The following is a 20316-nucleotide window of genomic DNA, read 5'->3' as shown; positions in this document are numbered from 1 at the left end:
GGTTTAGAGATCTATTTCTCACTTGATGAGTGTGTTGAAGGGAGCTTCACAATGAGATAAAGACCAGGGAATCATCTGCTCTGGAGAAATGAAAAGTCCTTTGAGGTCAGCCCAACAAAAAGTCAGGCTGCAATGTTTAGAGATCGCACAAGAGTTTCATGTTAGATAAAGTTCTTAGTTTAGCCCCAAAGAGTTGGAATCAATAAACCATTGAAATTCTCACCCTCTAAATGTAGACATGAAAATACCACTGGGCATCTGCCTGCTCATCTCCATGGAGATGTTTTGATTCACATCTGATTATAGCCGGGCTTTTGCATCAAGAGCTTGACCACCCTTTTTCTAATGTCAGTCACATTTTATGGCTAAACTCCGGGTGCTTATAAATTTCGTTTCTGTATTTTTTCTCTATTTCCCTTTTAGATTATAGGCTTTTATATGCATAAAAAGTGACATGATAATTCAGATCTGTATCAGTTGTTTTTTTAATCTTTTAATTTTGTGCATGAATTTGTGGTATGTGGTGGGGTCGCACTGTTTGCAGGAAAATTAAGGCAATCTGTTGGTAACAACAAATGCCTAGATTACTCTGGTCTTCCCTTACAAAGAGATTCTTCATTATGCTTATTTTGCAGGGACAGAAAATGTTGTTTGCCCTCTGCCCATTTATATCGTGTTGCAGGCAATATCCTTTTTAAAACAACAACAACAACAACAACAACAACAACAACAACAACGGGCCCTATACTTAATTTATTTCTTTTGCTTATTGAAAACTATCATAAGAATGTTCCCTTACTCTCTCATTAGAGAAACACTTTCGTTAACAATTTGGTAAGCACTGCCCGGTTGGGGAGTAAAAGGGGTGAAAACAATTTAAAAGGAGGCTCTGTCTGTAGGTGGTTTCTTTGAGAATAGGTTTCTTTGTAAGTAGGCAGGTAGGTGCTATCCACAGTGACTGTGCAGACTCAGTGGCTGAATGATAATGTTGTAGGACCCTTGTGTCTCTGTTTTCCTATTGTTATGCAAATACTCTGGGTGACCACCATTATTTGACACAGGCTGGCAGAAGGTCCAATTCATGCATGGGTCCCTGTTCCCTTGACTTCCTGTAGAAAAGAGATGCTTGGGCTGGAGCAGAGCTGGACAAACTGAGGATTTGGGCTTGTTCTGTTGTTGCTTGCTTTTTTATATGGTAAGCTTGAGAGCAGCCTTGAAGGGACTTTGGGCTCAAGCTGCTGGCAGCCTGAGCTTAGGTGCCAGCTATTTAAAGGGGAGCACTGAAGTGCCAGCTGCCTGTCATCTAGCGATCTCAGGGCCCTCAAGTCTATGAAAAGTTAAGTTTTGCATACCCTCCCTCTTGCTGACTGGGGAGACCAGGCTAACTGTTCTCAGTAAACTGAGAGATACCCATGGGGGCATCCATGAGAGAATCTTGCTTATCGCCATGCCCATCTCTGAATTGAAATATTGTTGCTAGGTCCTATCTTCTTGATGAACCTAAGGATTGGTATAATGACGTACAACGGATACATGAGATTGGTTTTTAAAAATTAGATTTAGTTATGATTGAAGTAGAAGTCTGTGCCATGGCATGTTGGTAAATGTTTAACAACTGGCCGGCTGGGGGGGGTGGAGTGTGGAAAAGTCATGATTTACGGATTTTGCTAATTTCCTTGGTGTAAATACTCTGCATGTGGCCAATTTTACGCTGCTAAGTAAGATCATTGAATGCAGAATTGGGAAGAGCCCCACACAGTCAGTTCCTGCAGGCTGTAGTCAGCATCTCACTGATGCTGTGTATCAGCTGGGTGACTTTTCAGTGCCAGATATCATCAGCAAAAGCTAGTTATATCTCCATTCGCTATAATAATCCAGGGACCTGTATTTCCCTTCGAATTTTGATGACTGACTTTTGGTGTTCAATGCTGGGATAATATTTTATAGGTTAGCCTTTTAAAGATCTTACTGTTACAAACATTGAGAGAGGAACAAAATAATTTCACTGAGAAGAAACTATTCTGTTTTGCCAACTATGGTAAATATCTTTAGATTTGTTCGAATGGAATCGTCCTCTTTTGGCTGCACTAGGTATTCATTTGAAAAGGGTGGTTTAGGCTGGAACCTTTAGCTCTTGCTTAACTACAGCATGTCTGAGTATTTTTCAGGCCATCTCTCTTCTTTTGTCATTTAAAGTTAGGTGAATTCTATCTAGTAGATAATGTATGAAATTATGAGAAAGGTAATATTAATCCAATGTCTAAATTGAGGGTGGACCTGCTGAGGTCTCTCTACACATCTCCCCTGATCATAAAATCCCCAGAGAGAAAGGTTACATAATTTATCTTGTTCAGTTGGATTTAGCAGCTCTTGGCTTCTTGAGTAGCAAGAGACCCATGGGGAGAGAAGCTGAGCCAGGGAGGCTCCAGCCATGGCCTAATAACCCCAATGCTAGGCCTCAGGCACCAGCTGACCTCTGGGAAAGAGAGTTTGGCATTTTCTTTTAGTCTTACTCCAGTGTCAGCTCACATTGGCCAGTCTTTTTAGGGCTGTCTCCCTACTTGAGTGGCCTTGTTCCAATTTTTTTCTTATTTAGGGAATTTCCCTTTTTCCCTCCATGTCCTAATAGGGAAACCTCCCTTTATCCTTGCTCAACCTTCACTGACTTTTGAGACAGCTTAAGCAACCTCCCTTATCTTTTCTCACTGAAATATCCTCTGTCTGGATGGTTATGTGCACACAGCCATGATAAATAGTTCTATTGTTTGATATTGTGTTGTATTGTATTGATGTGTTATGAGTATCCAGCCCTTTCCTGAGATTTTTTGAGGTGTGTCAGTGGGTCTGATTCCCTGGACTATGACTCACTTAGTCTAGACGAGGGGATCACTAGAGTTTGTTAGGCATCAGCTCATGCCCTAGGGAGAAGGTGGGTCAGGTTGAATGATGTGCTATGTACTCTAGCAGGTAACCAAGATCTTATATGATTTGTGAATAGAGGAGGATCCTTTTGCAGTGTTGAATGCAGGGCGAGAGCTAATGGTCTAGAAAGGCGTGGAAGACTAAAGGAACAAATTGCTGGGTTTTCGGTGTTTATACCAGTTGCCAATATTTTCATCTTAATTTTTGGTCTGATTTTTTCATCTAATGACTTCCAGGCCTGACCTGTGCCGTCTCAGCTGTGCTGAGCTGAGATTACTCACTGCATTTGACTTTATTTGTAACATGTCAAGATCTTGTGCTTCAGTCTCAAGGGCCCTGGAGTCCTCTGAGCTGGCTGTAGAACTATAGAAAGTAACTGAAAGACAAATTGTAAGGAAACAAGTCTTTAGCCAAGTCCTCTTGCCCTACCCTGAGAAGGACTTATTCTACCTCTAGTCAGTGATCAAATGTGGGAAAAAGAAAAGAGGCAATAGTTAAAACTCACTAACTCCTTATAGTGCTGACAAGAGTCTTGCTAGTTCTGCTCTGAAAACTGTTTCCTTGAAGGAGGGGGCTGATCACTTTCTCTGATCATACTGTCTCTACTGAAGAGTTTAGGAAGAATTCATGGTGGCAAAATGACTTTGCAAAATCAAACATTATATTCAATTTAAGGGATGATTGTGTGAGCTGTGGAAATGAGATTTCCATGTTCTAAACCCAAGAGAAAGTCAGTTGTGGTTTTGTTGAACACATTGGCTTATGTCTCCCAAAGGACCAAGCAAAACTCATCACAGTGATCTTTAACCCCCAGCACTATTCATTGCTTTCTATTTATTAAACAGTTGAAGTCACATGCCTGAGTTCCTGGCCTCACTGAACACGAATAGTCCAGCTATGGGGCATGATTGTATCCAGTGTGGAACAGTGGACATCTCAACAAGTCTCTCCAAACTATAATAGCAGAGAAAACAGCCAGAATTCAGATAATCTTGATGATCCAGGACCCCAGACAACCCTAGACAAGAAGCTCTTTCTCTGGCAGTTACCCTATTTCTCCCTCCTATTGGAGTGTCTCCAGAATATTCCTTTTTTTTTTTTTTTGGTCTCACTTAGAAAGGGTTTATATGTGAGAAATCTCAAAATCCTGTGTAAATTGAGATACAGATAATTTTTCTGGGACAAGTTTACTTACACAAAGTTTCAGGAACATTTTCAAGTTAAATATTCTTTGCTCTCTTAATATAAAAGTGCGAGGGTGCCTTACTAATGTAAGGATTGGCACTTCTTTTCACAAATACTGGCAACATAGACTCTCCTGGACTCCAAAGAAGGCATGAGTTTTATTTTTGAAGTTGCTGCCCTGAATCCTTTTGGGAACAAAGAGGGTATAAGTACATAAAATATTTCCAAGGATCGTGAGTGGATCTCAAGAAAAGAACGTGGCACGTCTGTATGATTTCTTTCCTAATGACTGGAGGTACTCATAGAAATGCAGTCGCTTTGTCAATGTGAACATTTACTTTGTGTGTGAATATCAGGACACATGACAGAATGAAGCAGTGGGAAATAAAACCATCTCAGGAAAGAGCCAGAGAAATGTAAAGTAAGGAGAGTGACTTGGATCAAGAAAGGAAGAGCATGGATGGTGCCTGTGGAAGTTGACCTTGTCAAGAAGAGAACAGTCAGAAAAATCAGGGAGAGAACATTTGTCCTGAAGGATGGGTGGTGATAGGAAAGTTGTAATGGCCTGAGGTAAAACTAATGAGGGGCACCATCGTAAGCTTGACAGTGCTGTGTGGTATGGCTGTACCTTGTACACGGCCTGTGGTCCTCTCTAGGAAAAGCTTTCTTGGATGAGAAACAGCTCACAGAGTGCCTGAAGCTCTGAAAACTCCTTATAGAGGAGACTTACTAAGCAGGATGAACAGAAAGACTTGTCCCAAGGGCAATCTGTAGGAGAAAATCTTGCTTACTCCTTGTTTGGTAGCAGTAGGGCTGGTCTGGAGCTAAAAGACCATGTTCTGACTTCTGCCTCCAGAGACTAAGTCTGGACTTTTTCTGCCAGAAACTATAGGTAAGAGCCACAGATTCTATCTAATGTGACTGTTCTTCCTAACAGGCTAGCTATGCTGAGCTGGCCTTACCCCTCTAAGTAATAAAAAGAAGAGCTTACATTGTCATCGCTTTTTTGTTCCCCCAAATTTTAGGGACTTAAAAATGAAACATTTGTTAATAAGCTTTTTTACACTTCAATTTCCATTTAGAAAATATGCTTGTAATTTCTTAATTTTGTAGGCATGGAGATTAGAAAGGTTTAGTTATGTCACATTCCAGTAAAAAATACGTTGCTAAGCTTCAAGTTTATTCCTTATAAAAAGGTTGCCATGCACAAAACAATTACAGAGTTTGTGTATCTCTGCCCATCCTGGTGCCAAGAGGAGCAAAGGGAGGAGGTCGTAGGCGTTGCCCAGTGGCAACCCTGTCCGTTTGTAAGGAAACTGCTAATCCCGTGCTGTTCTCCACTTTCTGTGTGCATGGCATGGGGGAACAGAGCTTTCTCTCTTGTAATGTGCGTGTAGGCTCTGAATAATAAAGAGGATAACAGAGAAGCACTCATTTTAAATTGTATATATTCTATCAAGTGGCCTTAATCTTCCTCATGTATATTTTTTTGACACATAAATTAGGAAGTTGTCTCTGATCTCTCTGAGTTGTCTACATAGAGTGTAAGTACTTTTTTTTTTTTTTTTTTGGGGGGGGAGCTGAGTAAATACTATGGACTTACTCACAAAATAAGAAAACATGTAATCATGGCTGCAGTTGCGGGTGAGAAATAAACATTGTTTTAACTAGTATTTGCAAAGTGATTTATAATTTGTAAAGCACTTATGTATCTTGTTTATTATACTTTCAGGTTTTCTGAAGAGTACTCATTTTCATTTAATGCAATATTCCTAGGGGAAGCTGGAAAAAAGTTACGGCCATGAGTGAGCTCTAACTACCTTTCTGTTTTCCTGTTGCTTCATTCCAGCAGTGACCGTGTCCAGGGAAGAGCTATGTTTTTATATCAGTCAGGAGAGAGTAGTTTTAGCCACAATGCCACAAATCCCCAAATCTCTGGTTATTAGCAACACAGGCTTATTCCTCACTCATGTTTTATGATCATCCTGGGTCATGTGGGGGCTCTTCTCCACATGCTGACACTCAGTAACATAGGCTAATAGAGGCTTCCCAGTATGGAGTTTTATCAATTACTAGTGGCCAGCATTGTAGAAATTCATGCATTGGCTCTTCAAGGCTTCCAACTGGATGGGACACATCACTTCCCCTCATTTTGTACCTCCGCCTGTCCTGGTGCCTGTAGATTTCACTGGCCATAAAAAGTTACTTAACCACACCTAACTGGAAGCATTTGGTAACTCTGATTCTACCATATGCCAGAAAGAGAACTGGAAATATCATTGAACAATACTAATAATTACCAGTTTTATTGACAGTGGGCCTGGACCTTGGCAAAATTGTGAAGGCAGAGAATTTTCTTTGGGTGTTCCTTTCTCAGTGTCCTGTATCTTCTCTGTTCCCTAATCCTTCTCTTGGCCACTTCAGTTACCTGGGGCCCTTTTCTTCCATCATCAGAACTGGTGACAATTGATATTTTTGCTAGTTTGTGTAATTTTCAGGTCAATATTATGTCTCCAAGATTATTTACCTTTTGTAGCTTTATCTCTGATGATGGAGTTAAAACCTTTCCCCCAGTAATGGTTGGAGAGTTTCTTTTCCTGTGGAGTAGGGTTAGGCATTGAGAGGACAGAGGCAAGAAGGTGATCTCCTGAATTCACACCCTGTAGGTGGAAACACACACATATAGCTGGTTCTGTCATGGAGATGTAGCCAGATGACATGACATGGGCTCTTTTCTCAAAGAGCTTACTTTATAGTAGTGAAGGAAACAAAAAGAAACACAGAGCCACATCTATAAGCCAAAATGACCCTTCTGTTCCTCCTGACAACATATGAAGCATGTTTTCATGTGTGATAGACAGAATAATGGTGTCCATATCCTAATCCCCTAAATCTGTAAATACGTTATCTTGTATAACAAAAGGGACTTTGTGAATGTGATTAAGTTAGGAGTCTTGTAATGGGAAGATTATCCTGGTTTTTTTAGACAGGCTTAAAGAAATCACAAGGGCCACTATAAGAGGGGAGGCAGGAGGGCCAGAGACACAGAAGGAGCTGTGACAGCTAAAGCAGAAGGCTGGGTGACGTGGCCATGAGCCAAAGAATGTGAGTGACCTCTAGAAAATGGAAAAGGGAAGAAACAAATTCTCCCCTAGAGCCTCCAGAAGGAACAAGGTGCATTCCAATGCCTTGATTTTAGTTCTGTAAGAACCCTTTCCAACTGTTGACTTCCAGAACTGTAAGATAATACATTTGTGCTGTTTTAAGCCACTAAGTTTCTGGTAATTTGTTATAGCAATAGGTAACTAATATTTGGAGACTTAAAGAAAAGGGGTTCAGAATGGGCTTCATTGTCAGAGAAAGTCCTAGGTGAGTCACTTCCTCACTATGAGTACTGGATCAATATATACATGACTTCTCTACTCCTTAGATTCCTCATTGGTAGAAGCAGGGCAAAGTTAACATCTATCTACTTATGAAGATTGCCATGAGGTTAAATCAAATGTTATTTGTTTGGCCCAGAGTATGGCATCACTGTATGTTAAATATACACAGAGACTCCTAAGCATGACTACCAGGGATGTGTCAATACATACAGTAATAATAATGCTTAATATTACCATAGAAATTTTTATCTTCCAGAGTATTTTTAATTATGCAAATCTCATGTACTCCTTAGGCTTCATAAGATAAGTTAGAGCTAACAAAGGGCCAAATGGAAGAGAGCCTAGAATTATTTGAGACACACATGACTAACAGGACTAGTGTAGATGGCTTCATTGAGGTCAGGTGACTCGAGCCAATATTTGATGGAAGAAGTTCATTTCAGTTCAAAAATATCTACTGAATACAAAATGTGTATTATACACCTACTAGGCAGCCCACATTGTGTCAGGTCCTGAAATAAAGGTTACAAATGTTGTCAAAGAGATGCACAGTGTATTAGGCAAGAGAGGGGCATTTGCTTGACTGCCATAGTATCCTGCCCATCACTCATTAATGAACATCACTTCTAGCAGCCAACGTCCTGAAGGTTTAAAATGTTATCTCCTAGAGGAAGGTTTGTTTGGCAGTTTCAACAAAAGTTTTTTTTCATTGTGTTTCCAAAAGGTTAAATATATATATTATGGTTATGGAGAGTTAAGGAGGGTTCAGATGAGACTAGGACGCATTGGCTTTGGCTGAATGTTTAGACCCATGGTTAATTGCATGTGCTTTGGTAAGAGATAGACCAGGGTTCAAGCCCCAGCTACTTAACTAACTGTGATCCCAAGAAAGTTGCTTAACTTCAGTTCCCTCCTTGTGAAATAGGACTAAAATAGCACCTACCCCTTCAGTTTGTTTTGACAATTATAGTAAACACTCAAATGTTACCCATTATAATAATTATTCCAAGCCAGAACTTAAAAAAAGACATCAGTTTATTAAAATAACTAAAATAGCAAATATTAAGATGATGTTTCGTTAGAGCAAATTATTAGGAGGGAGTTTTCTATTCCTTTGCCCTGTTTCTAAAAACAGCCTCAAAGCACATGCCATCTCTTGTATCTCTCTCTAATATCTGTATTTGTTTCTTTCTGATTTGGGGGAAAAAATTAAGGAAACAGAAGACCTGTCCCTTTGATACCAGGGGCAAAATAAAGGAAACAACAATAAAGCCACAGGAACTTACCTGGTTTAAAGGAACCCTTTGCTGTTGCTATGCTTTGTTTTGACTTGATTCTTTTAGAAATAACTTCAAAGTCCTTTGTTTAAAACAACCCCATCGCCATTTTTAATTTTAACTATTTCCGTCTTTAGATTGGAAGTACTTTATATCTATCTCCTGATAGGGACTACGGAACTTCCCACTCCTGGCTCCCAGACACTTGTTAAACATTTAATTGCTGAAATCCCTCTTCAAATTTGAGGATATTCATGAGCTTGGATGTTTTGGCTCCTTTTTGCTCCACTTTTGTTGTTTTTTATGTAAACATTTGTAGGCGACCTCACGCAGATTCCCGTATGGTTCCCCCTACAAACTTGTTTTGAGCCTGAATACTTTCCATTTATGACCATTCCATGTTTCCTACCCCTTGGCCAATTTAGACCCAATGCCCTAGTGTTCTTTCCATTCCGTGATCTGGGTGACAGCTGACAGGAGGTGAGTAACGGATGGGCAGCTCACTTCAAACCATGCTCTTGCAACACTGAGAGTAATGATCTTGAGAAAAACCAAACCAAAACACCAGTGAGCCTTCCATCTTGTGGAATTGGTCTCCTTTTCTGGATCTCCTCCTGGGCAATGGAAACACGCCCAGTAGACTGAGTTTGTTAACACAGCGACTTCTCTATATGTTGTTTCCTAAGCTGGGTTCCCTCTGCCTATTTCTAACAGAATGCCTTTCAGAGACCAGATATTTCTCACTGCTCTGCCAGGCTCTGTGCGAGTGCTAGTGCATGCGTCTGTATGTGTATGCATGTGTGTCTCTGTGTGTGTGATTTTAAGAAGGTAAAAAACAAGAACCAGAATCCTAACGAAAACTGGCTAAAGTTCAGTTTGGATATGTATAGAGGGCTCAGAGATGCTTTGTTCCTTAGTTTTGCTTCTGAAGAGTCTCTTCCACAAGGGTTTCATTTTAAGATTTGGAGACGATGCCATATGTTAGTGCTTATACTGAGCTTTTAACTCCACACTTCAGACCTTCCTCCTCAATCCTCTGTGGATGGAACTACAACTCAATCTAATCCTCCCAGAAAACAAAATGTTGTAGAAGATTCACTTTATAATTGCCGTAATAGTCCATTTAATAGTTCATAGTTTTATGTTAACAATTAAGTTAGCTATGTTTCAGTGGGTTACAGTATGCTCTATTTTTAACCAGCCTACCTTTGAAATAAAAGTCAGCTCCATCAAAATACAAACACTTGTCTCCTTTAAACTATACATTTATTTTATAGTTGAGAAAACTATAAAGAATTCCCAAGTTTCCCAAATAAAACCACTTGGGCTATAGGTTCATTGTTAAATGTTTAAATCAACTGTTGAATCAAGTCTTGGGGAAATATTAGGAGTAGAGACAAAATTTGGCTGATGAATCTTCTAGAAAATATGTGGCCTGAAATTTATTCAGAAATAAGACGGGACGAGAAAATATTGGCATTCCTGTAGCACCCCCCCCCCTTGTCCATCGAGACACTGCTAACCAAGCCCCACACATCTCATCAGAGTCTGTCTCAACCCAGTGTAACAGTGGTCCACAGAGGACTCCTAAACTTCAAGGTAAAACTGAAAGGTTTAGCTAAAGGCTTAAGGTAACTGTCTCCACAGCACCTGCTAGGAGTTTGTCCTGAAATAGCTTTGTCAGTCTTTCCCAGATCATTCTATGGCCATCTCAACCCATTTCTAGAAACTGGAGCCCCGGGGGTCTGGGGCTCTCGTTTCACTTATTTCTCTAATTTATTGATTGGGAGGGGAAGTTTTGGCATCCCTAAAAATGAAATGAAAATATAATGTGTTCTTACTTTAAGCCTCAAATTGTGCATCTTTTCTTCCAGGAAATGCATCAGGAATCTCTAAATGTAGTTAAATGACTCTTAAGATACTCCTCCTCTGTGTCAGTTAGCACAGTCTATTGGAATAATAGTCAGCTGATGTGCCTATCACATCTAGACTGTATGACCTTTGAAGATAGGTTGGATTATATCGTTAATGAGGTCCAAGCTGGAGCCAAAACTGTGCTCTCCTTAAAATCAGGCCTGCCTAGAGACCGGTGGTGTAAGTTCCTCAACGGTCTGTTTGCCTAAGTGCCAAAGAAGCTCCTTTGGAAAGAACTCATCCTAAGAAAATGGGAAGTAGGATATACTGAATTCACACCAAGAATAGCACTGATTCTAAACACTGTAACTGTACCATAGATTTTCAGCTCCTCTAGGCTTGAAACTTAGGATGATTTTGATTAAAAAAATAAGTAAAAAACAAAGCAGCTAAAACCCAGGAGTTGTTTACTGAAGTCTCTTAAGTATATTGAGGGTTCCGGGTTTTAGTAATATAAGTGCCAGAATCTGGGGGTGCTTCCAGAACATTGAGCACTAGCAGTCTCTGCGCTGGCTTTGGGCAGGTGGAGATGAGGGACCGCAGCTCTGTGGCTTAGAGCTGGAGAGGAAAAGAGCAGACATCATGTGTAGCCCAGATGCTCCTTGCACAAAGCACCTGGTAGTTACCCTTCTAGGACTTCTGTTAATGTCTGGGGGATGTGAGAGGTGTTTGAAGTTCCCCCAGAATGTTAGTGGTCAGAATCAAGGAAATACTAGTGTATGACTATTGTTTTCTCATTTTTATCCTTCAGGTAGGATGGCCTGGAAAATGCGTATATTTTGTGGTGAATTCTTTTGTGTTAAGGACAGTGTCTTATACATAGAAGTTTAGAATTTTTAATTGGTTAATTATTAGCAATAGGCATTTTACAAAGCTTTTGTTACTAATTTCCATTTTGAATAAACACAATTTATTTTAGTTCCAGAATGATTTCTTTCAGGATTTAGACAAATGGGCCTGGAATTGATTTGCATGAACATGAATTTTGCTCACATGGGGAAAACGTCTTAGGAGTCAAGACAGCATGAAGACTCCATCAGATATCTTATTTTCAAAAAGCACATTAAGACATTTCATAAACCTCCACTGGCCATGAGAAAACATCCTTGTGCACAATGTTGGCAAGTGAAATCATTATTTTCAGTAAACTATTTCTTTTCATACATGAATATTTCTGTTCTTGGAATAAGCACAAATTACTTTGTAAGGATAAATGCAGCAGAATGAGTTCTTTCATTTTCTGAAGGACTTTGGGTTCTGAGGCTTTAACCATACACACACACACACACACACACACACACACACATACATATATAGGAATATACACACACACATACACACACACAAACATGGTATCCTTTCATATTTTAACCTGACTGAGAAGAATAGAGGAAAAACTTACTGCTATAAGACATGTGGTGGAATTTTATGATGGGCTCTGGCTTCTCAGGTCTGGCCAACTCCCAGATTCTTCTAAAGTTTACTGTGAAAAAGGTCAGATGATTTAAATCTTCTCCCAGAGGAAAGCTTTCATTGCAAGGTGCTGTCATTAAATGAGTTATTTAATAGTAACCCATCACGTTTAAATAGTACTTCATACGTTTAAATTTCTTCTACTTGCCTAATGTTGATTTGTATGGTTAAAATCCTGGTGATCTCCTCCAGTCCCATCCATATGTTGCTGCAAATGTTGTGAAATTGTTCTTTTTGATGGCTGAATAATATTCCATTGTATATATGGACCACAACTTCTTACATTATTTTTTTTAAAAGATTTTATTTATTTATTCGACAGAGATAGAGACAGCCAGCGAGAGAGGGAATACAAGTAGGGGGAGTGGGAGAGGAAGAAGCAGGCTCCTAGTGGAGGAGCCTGATGTGGGGCTCGATCCCATAACGCGGGGATCACGCCCTGAGCCGAAGGCAGATGCTTAACCGCTGTGCCACCCAGGCGCCCCTGGACCACAACTTCTTAATCTAGTCATCTGTTGAAGGACAAAGTTGATGACCGAGATGAAACAAATTCCTTGAAAGACACAATCTGCCAAAACTCACCTGCAAAGAAGAATTAGACTATCTGAATAGGCCTGTATCTATGAAAGAAATAAAATCTATAATTAACCTTCCAAAAAGACAGCACTAGGCCCAGATAGATTCACTAGAGGGTCCTACCAAACATTTAAGTAAGAATTATACCAATTCTCTATAATTTCTTCTGGAAGATAGAAGCCAAAGGAATACTTCCTAACTCATTTCATGAAGCCAGCATTACCATAATACCAAAACCAGGCAAAGATATTACAAAAAAAGGAAACTACAGACTAATATCTCTCATGAATATAAATTTTTAAAAATCTCAATTTTAAAAAATTAGCAAATAAAATCCAATACAAAGATTGTACACCATGACAAAGTGGGATTTATCCCGCGTATATAAGGCTGGTTCAGCGTTTGAAAATCAATCAATGTAACCCACCACATCAACACGCTAAAGAAGAATTACATGATGATGTCAGTAGATAGAATAAAAGCATTTGACAAAATTCAACATCTGTTCATGATTTTTTTTAACTCACAGCAAATTAGGAATAGAGAGGAACTTTCTCAATTTAATAAAAAATATCTACAAAACCTACAGCTAACATCATAACTGTGGGTTGAAACTAGAAGCTTTCCTGCTAAGGTCAAGAACAAGTTAAGGCTGTTCCTTCTCACCACTCCGATACAACATTGTATTGGAAATCCTAGCTAGTGCAACAATGTAAAAAAAAAAAAAAAGTATATATATATATATATATATATATATATATATATATATATATATATATATATACAAACTGAAAAAAAAAAAATCCTGGTGATCTGTCTTGGCCCTTATATGTCTTTAACTGGCTCATTGGTTTTCTGTGGGCAGATATTTCAGATTTGGATGTTTTCTAAGATCCAATTTAATTTAACTAATTGGTTTAAGCACAGAAGTTGTAAATACTATACATAGTTCATTCATATTTGTTATTATGTAGCAGGTGCCTAATTTGTCTGTAAATTACTACATGAGGGCTATCTCTTCGGCTAGTCTATAGTCAAATATTGACGTTATCACATTTTCTCCTCCTCTTGGATCTACATACACCCTGTACCTATGAGTGGGTTGTGTCTGTCCTTGACTTTAGGCATGGGATGGCTGCAGACAAACAGAATAGATCTATCCAGAGTCAGATTCCTCCAGTTCTTTATAACATTTGGCAATGGGGATAGTGAACTTCTCCGACAACAAGATCTTAAAAAGAATAAACTCTTCCAAATGAGGAGACATATTATTATGATTTTTGCTAAAGTACAAATGAAAGTTTCAACTAGAGTTTTCCTGGCCTGATCATTATGAAAATAATTCCATTTAATTGTTATCTTTCAGTTATCAATTCCAATTTTTTAAAGTTATCTTTAGTGTAATCCCCACTGCTTCTCAGAGATATCATGGACTGAACAGACAAGGTCATTAGAACCATCTGGTCTAGGGTCATTGTTTCTCTGTGAAAGAGGTCTAGAAGGATATATTGAAACCCATTGGAGATAAAGCAACACCAAAAAGAATAATAAAGTTATATTTTAACTCTTGCCTATAATATTGTGTGTATTGTCCTAAGAAAAGTTCAGATTCCTAAATGCAGGAGGTAGAATTGCCTAATGAGATGTTAAATCTGTTCATTCAAAGAAACCTCTGGGTATATGGAGGAATTTAATCTGAAGCTTAGCCAAGATTCTTTTCTTTTTTACACAAAGAAAAGATTTGAAAGACTTGGAATCAAGCACTTCTTTTTGGGACAAAGCTTGGCTATAAGAAAAACAAAACATTTTTAGTTTTCTTCCCAGTAATTGCCTTAGAAGTGGAAAATCTGATCAAATCACTTCTCATTTTGTCTTCACTGTCTCCCTGTTGCCTATAAGATAAAATTGAAACTTCTTAGCATGGCTTATAAGGTCCTTTATGATCTGTGCCAGGCACTGTAGTAGGCCCATGATGAGTACTCTCTCGTGTCAGTCCTCACAAAATCCTTGCAAAATAATATCACTGTTTCCAGTTTAGAATTGAGAAAACAGACACTCAGAGAAGTTACCCAAAACCATACTGCAATTAGGTAGGCATAGCTAGGATATCTGATACCAAACATTGTCTAATCGTACTTTGCTAGTCTTCAAACTTCTTTGCAGAAGTTATATCAAAAATGCCTGGAAAAAGAAAAAAAGAAGGAAGGATGGGAGGGAGGGAGGAAGAAAGAAAGGAGGAAAGATAGATAATGTGTGCATTCAAATGGAAATTTGAAGGAAGAAATGGTTTGTTAATATAATGGTGAAAATGGGCTAACTAAATGATCTTTGTTGTTTCACTCCCATACCTCAGAGCATAGGAATCTCTAGAGAAAAATTTAAATCCCTAGAAGAAATTATATTTCTTTTTAGCTCATAGCATGTGTTATGATTATGATTCCTTTCAGAGCAGTAGATTCCATTAAAATTCAAACCCTGTGCAGCGGTACCCTAAAGGAATGTACTGTGGATGCTAGGAAAAAGAGCAGAAGTCTAAGCCGGTGTCATCCAATGTGGCAGCCACTAGCCACATATGTCTATGAGCACTTGAAATTGGCTATTCTGAATTGAAATGTGCTGTAAGGGTGAAATAACACACCGGATTTTAAAGACTTAATACGAAAAAAAGGTAACATATCTCATTAATAATCTTATTTTGATTACATGTAGAAGTGATAATCTTTTGGATACATTGGGTTGAGAATATTATTAAAATTAATTTTACCTGTTTACTTTTTTTTTTGTTTTAAGATTTTATTTATTTATTTGACAGCGAGAGAGGGAACACAAGCAAGGGGAGTATGAGAGGGAGAAGTAGGCTTCCCGCTGAGCAGGGAGCCCGATGCCCCATGGGGGGCTCGATCCCAGGAACCTGAGATCATGACCTGAGCCGAAGGCAGATGCTTAACGGCTGAGCCACCCAGGTGCACCTACCTGTTTACTTTTTAAATGTTTCTGTACAATTTCAAATTACATATGTGGCTCACTTTCTATTTCTGTTAGACAGCTCTAGTCTAGGTAGAAGTGTGATTTTTTTCAGATTTCCTTCCTAGGAGGCATCAGCTTTAAGGAAGTATTGGAAGACAGAACCATCTTAGAAAAATGCAGAACAAATTCGCATTTGTTTTTTCAATCTGAGGTTTACTGGGGACAGTATCTCTCCAACACATGTGGCCTGAGAACACAGTTGAACACAAAGCTGCCAAGAGAACCGGCTGTGGCTTCTAAGAGCTGTGATTTCCTAAGGAGAGCAGGCAGTGTGTCCTAGAGGAGTTTTGATCACGTTTTCTGTTCTGTGTGTTCCAAGCAAGGCAGTATCCACAGAACACAAAAATATCAAGCTCAGTGAGGAATGCCCCAAAGCTTGGAGGAACAGTTTCCTATGATAGATCCTGGGCGAGCAGGACTTGGCTGAGAATAGAATTTTATAAAATCAGTTAGGCGTGTCACAGATGGTATCCCTTCTGAACATTTCTACTTTCTAGTACTTTCTTTAAACTCGAGTCTGACCTAAAACATATAAATGTAGCCACTATAAAGAAATGGCTCAAACATGATAGAAGGTTATTTTTCAGTTACAGAAAATCCAAACGAAAGTTTTCAGTTGATGGGAGGCTCTTTCTTCTCCAGGTGGTGACTTAGTGACCATGGCTTTTTCCATCTTGTGGCTTCTGTCTTTAACAGATGACTTCCAAGATCACAGTGCTCATCTTTATCAAGCTTGCAGAGGACAGTGCTTAGAAGCCACAGTTCCGTTAGTTAGAATCCAGTCGTAATCTGTTGCTGGGTCCTGAGAGAAGAGGACTGTTTTGGTGGATAGAAGGCAGTCTTTTATACACCTCATCCTTCTCATTCACCAGTACCAACCCTTCCTATACAGGTAGCACACTCATTCTTTCCCCAAGCAGACAACCCAAAATTCTGTCCACCCACCACATCTAGCTTAAAGTCTAGGAAGTCCAGGCCATGTGTAGTCCTCTCATGTATTGATATCTTGAAACTTAGGCTCAGAAATTTATCTCAAGGGTAAACTGGTGACGGAACAGTAGACTTTTTTGGTAGGTTGTGTCTAAAACAATTTGAGTTAGTTCCCTGACATCATCTGGAGAAATTACAATTGTTGGGTAGCTTTTCCCTTGATTGAGTTGGAATCCTATGAATTATAGCCTTAATGCAACGTTTGTATTGCCTTTGCCACAGGAGCATAGGGAATCACTAAACCAGTTTTTCTTCCATATTCCAATTTTGCTGTCACTCTGCACATCTCAGCTCCAACCTCCAGGTCATTGTCGACTCTAAAAGTCTTGACTAAGCATGGACAAAAACCTCATCTGAAGGTTTTTTGTATGTTTGTTTTGTTAACAGTGCTTTGCTCTTCAGGAAATACGTATCTGGAAGGCAGGAGCAAAGAAGACAGTCCTTGCTTACGTAGTAGGTTATCAGCTCTGCCCCTGAGTTTGCATATAGCTTCTATTCTTCAACTGAAGAGGCTTTGATGGTTCTCAAGTACTAGCTGCCATTACCAACACACAGCATTTCTCTTCTTCCATCTCCCTTAGCGCAAAACAAATATGAATGGGAAAAAGAATATATCAAATGAAAAAAATATATATTCAAATGGCTGCTCCAAGAAGAAGTGAGCCTAGATCTTTACTTGCAATGTATGAATCTGGTAAAGTATTAGCCTTTCTGGACCTTGGTTTCCTCATCTGCACAGTAACAGTCATCTCTTTCAGACGTTTGTAAGAAGTCAACAAGAAGCATCTGAAAACACAGAGCACAGTGCCTAACCCATAATAAGTACTCAGTTACTGAATGTTTCTTTTTAACTTTCCTTCAGTGTCATTCCAACACCCTCTCAACTGCAACACCTCTACTCCCCCTGCCAAATACACACGTACACATACAACACACATACACACACATCAAGCTTTCAGTAGCTTGATGACGAGCTCAGGCTGCTAATGTAGGACATGCTTGTTCACCCCCTCCTGCTACTGCAGCACATCCTTAGCCCCCATCCGATGGAGCTCAGGAGGCTTCCTTCTTCCCAGTGTTCTATCAGTTAGTCTCAGCACAGTTGATCCATCTAGCCTCAGCCCACTTTTGTTTTATGCCTGTGGCTATTGGTAGCAAAAAAATCCACAGCCACACTTACTGAAGACTTAAGTGCCAGCCCAGGGAACCAAAAGTGAACTGGGTTCTGGTGAATTCATGTGAATATATGTGTGTGTGAGAGAGAAAGAGAGAGAGAAAGATGTGTCAAGTGAGAGAATGTGTACAAGGAAATATTACTAAGAGGAGGTGTTATGAGATTTTCGAAGAAGAAGTTTGGATGAAGAAATTCATAAGCTAGAAGATGCCTGGGAACAAAACACATGTGTGAGTGATGCGGGAGCAGGAAGAGAGACATAAAAAGAAGCCAATCGGATGCGTCATTGAGTTAACGTGAAAGAAGGGAGTAATAGTCAGGAATGTAGTGGGGAATGGACAAATAGAATTAAATATGTATATCTACATGTTTTAATTCTGTTTTTCCTTTCCACACATGAATATATATGTATGATCAATTTTATGGAATTGTGTCATGAAAAATAAATTGCTTGTTCCAAAGCTTAATAATTAGGCATGAATACAGAAAGAGAACTCAGTGCTCTCTATGCAAGTCCCTCTCCCCAGGGAATAAGTATAACATGGGTTAAGCAATCTATATATAGAAAAGGCCAGTGCCTTTAGGAGATGAAGGCTTGATTCATGATTAATAAGGGCCAGTGTCCAGTCCAGGAAGCTCTGCATCTGCCCTTGACCACAACCCTTTTAGGCTGGATGCCATTGTCTTATATGGACCTCCCTTGGAAAAGAAAGAGAGTATCCTTCTGGAGTACCCACAGATACTGTAAGTGGGATCCAGTTCGTCTTCAATTCAGCTCAAATTCAGAGGGAAAGAGTTTTGTTTTGATAAGGATCGGCGAGGCCAGAGAGTGGTAAATAGGCACATAAGCACGGGCTTCCCTTCGCAGTAGAAAAGGGCCCTTGCTCGATGGTGGTCTGCCTTCTCTGTGAAGGCTTCTGAGACTGTTTCCAAAGGGACTGTTTTCTGATACTAACCCCATTATCACCCTGTTTGTACTTGGTGACTCACAGTAGATGAACTGGCATTCCCAAAGCTCTGCCTTTATCACCACTGGCAGAGCAGAACAGCTGTCTCACGAGCCTGACTATCCTCCTGGGGTTTCTCCTTGCCATTTCCAATGTAGTGGAGCTTTCTGATGCTAATGGAGACAGTTCACAGAAAAATAGTTTTTTTCAATAACAAGTGCTTTGGCCAGATTCTGGCTCCACAAACTGCCCAGTTCCAGACAGTGTGGAAGCCCTCAGTACAGTAGCAATATTGACAACACAAACCTAATGCTGCTATTATTATTGCTATTGTTCAGTGAAGTGCAATCAGTACCACTCCATATTTCAAGCATTCTCCTGGAATTTTAACATCTGATTTGGAAACCTATTTCTTATTCACTAATAGAAGGCAAAGGGAAACCTTAGTAACATCTCTACAGCCTTACCGAGAAGGAATGCAGAATCGGATTTGAATGTCCTGCTCTCCTGATTTCCTCAAGGCGAACAGCAGTGCGAGTCTGGCACATGTGGAAAAGAGAAAGGGGAAAGTAGCTCTGAGAACAACACTCTAGCCAGGGAGCATTTCATCATAGCTTTCCCTCTGTACCACTTTGGATTTGGGGCATTTTTTTCAAATTGTGTATCCAACTGGAGAGTTAACGGCGTCACTGATTAATCCTGCTAACAGCTATTGCACTAAGCCCAAGGCGTTATGAAACCACTAGTAAAGAAATTGGTAATTTTTAAAAGGTTTTTATTTTGAGATACTTGTAGATTCACATGCATTAGTAAGAAATACTACAGAAAATTCCTGTGTACCCTTCACCTCATTTCCCCCAGTAGTAATGTCTGACAGATGTTACCTCCACAAACTGTAGTTAAATATCAACCAGGATATTGACATTGACACAACCCGCTGATCTTATTCCTATACTCAGATTTCCCTAGTTTTACTTACATTCATTTGTGTATTAAGTCCTACATAATTCTATCACATGTAGGTTTGTGAATCCAGCACCACAGTCAAGATACAGAATAGTTCCATTGCCACAAGGGTCTCCGCTATATTGCTCAAATCAAAGGCCATTCCTCATTGACTAGTTCAGGGGAATATTTGTAACTGAGGTGTTATAAAAGAGTGAGAAAAAAACAACCACATCCTGAGGGTATAAACCAGTGATTATTATGCTTTCCTAGGAAATGAATTTAAACACTTTTTCCCCCCTTTAACTCACCCAACAACCATTTTGGGGATAGTGCTAGATACTAAAAAAAGTTATTAAGACACATGGTCCTTTAAAGAGAGAGATAAAAATAACCAATGTTATTTCAATAAATATTATAATAGGGGACTATATAAAGAATGTTTCAAACCAGTAGAACAAAAATATCCAATCAACTAACATTTGCAGTTCTTTTCAATA

At 39.4% G+C, this 20316-nt stretch overlaps 1 long non-coding RNA gene across 1 annotated transcript; it reads right to left on the bottom strand.

Annotated features, from left to right (window-relative positions):
• Window positions 1–13901: 13901 nt before the first annotated feature.
• Window positions 13902–19508, bottom strand: LOC130542506 (uncharacterized). The gene is made up of 2 exons (XR_008957110.1): window positions 19339–19508; window positions 13902–16562 (listed from the first exon to the last, which is right to left on the bottom strand). It is a non-coding gene; the product is annotated as an uncharacterized LOC130542506 (long non-coding RNA).
• Window positions 19509–20316: the final 808 nt, after the last annotated feature.

Source organism: Ursus arctos, unplaced genomic scaffold (assembly GCF_023065955.2).
Source record: "Ursus arctos isolate Adak ecotype North America unplaced genomic scaffold, UrsArc2.0 scaffold_36, whole genome shotgun sequence".
Lineage (NCBI taxonomy): Eukaryota > Metazoa > Chordata > Mammalia > Carnivora > Ursidae > Ursus > Ursus arctos.
The sequence above is the reverse complement of the archived record's forward strand: the minus strand, read 5'-3'. Positions and strand labels throughout refer to the sequence as shown.